This window comes from Capsicum annuum, chromosome 12, assembly GCF_002878395.1.
Source record: "Capsicum annuum cultivar UCD-10X-F1 chromosome 12, UCD10Xv1.1, whole genome shotgun sequence".
Taxonomy (NCBI): Eukaryota; Viridiplantae; Streptophyta; class Magnoliopsida; order Solanales; family Solanaceae; genus Capsicum; species Capsicum annuum.
This window is the reverse complement of record NC_061122.1, coordinates 231,875,106-231,876,010: the sequence shown is the minus strand read 5'-3', so window position 1 is coordinate 231,876,010 and position 905 is coordinate 231,875,106. Positions and strand designations below refer to the sequence as shown.

At 23.2% G+C, this 905-nt stretch overlaps 1 protein-coding gene across 1 annotated transcript in view; it reads left to right on the top strand.

The window, feature by feature from the left end:
- The first annotated feature begins 635 nt into the window (after nucleotides 1-635).
- The window catches only part of LOC107850291, an 11,793-nt gene continuing 11,523 nt past the window's right edge, over nucleotides 636-905 (top strand). The window contains exon 1 of the mRNA XM_016694701.2: nucleotides 636-824. The gene's annotated coding sequence lies outside the window, so the exon portion shown is untranslated. The remainder of the gene's footprint in view (nucleotides 825-905) is intronic.

Sequence of the window (905 nt, the reverse complement as noted above, 5' to 3'; positions counted from 1 at the left end):
AAATTTCATACATAACAGAATCATTAGTGCATCGAGCCGTCATTTATAATTAACAAAGTTATAATGGAATATAAGTGAAGATTTTTTTCCCTTTTCTTCACAAAAAATTTAGTTAACTTTATACTATAATTAACCCTTATAATTCAATTTTTTTCTTTGATTTAAAAATACGAAAAACTTATCTGAAACTGATTCATATTATAGGGATGTTTAATTAACCCTTTAATAGAAAATTTGAAAAACAAAAACCCTAAAAGTTTAAAAAAGAATAGTTAGAAGTATAATTAACCGTTATAATTTGATCTTTTTCTTTGATTTAAAAATACGAGAGACGTATCTAAAATTGATTCATATTAATATTATAAAAATATTTAACTAACCGTCTAATAGAAAATTTAGAAAACAAAAACCCCAAAAGATTAGAAATAAATAATTAGAAGTATAATTAACCCTTGTAATTATAACTACCCAACATAGTGAAGACTTTAGTATATCAGCCGTCATTTATATTTATAATTAATTTGAAAAACAAAAACCCTAAAAGGTTAAAAATGAATAGTTTGAAGTATAATAAACCCTTATAATTATAACTGCCAAATATAACAAAAACTTTAATACATCCACCATTATTTAATTTTATTTATCTATAATTAATAATAAAGTTGTAGTAGAATAGGAGTGGGACTCTTTTTCTTGTTTCCTCCAAAAAACTAAAATAAAAAAATAAAAAATAAAAATTTAGTTAACAAAACTGCCATTTATCTTACATTGTTATTCACGCTGCTACTGTTACTGCTGATTTCTTCTTCTTTCTTTTTGCTATGGTGAGTAGCCTAATTATGCTTTCCCCTTGTTATCAACTTTGATTTCACCTTTTTTTTATTTTGCTATATATTTTTTCTTTT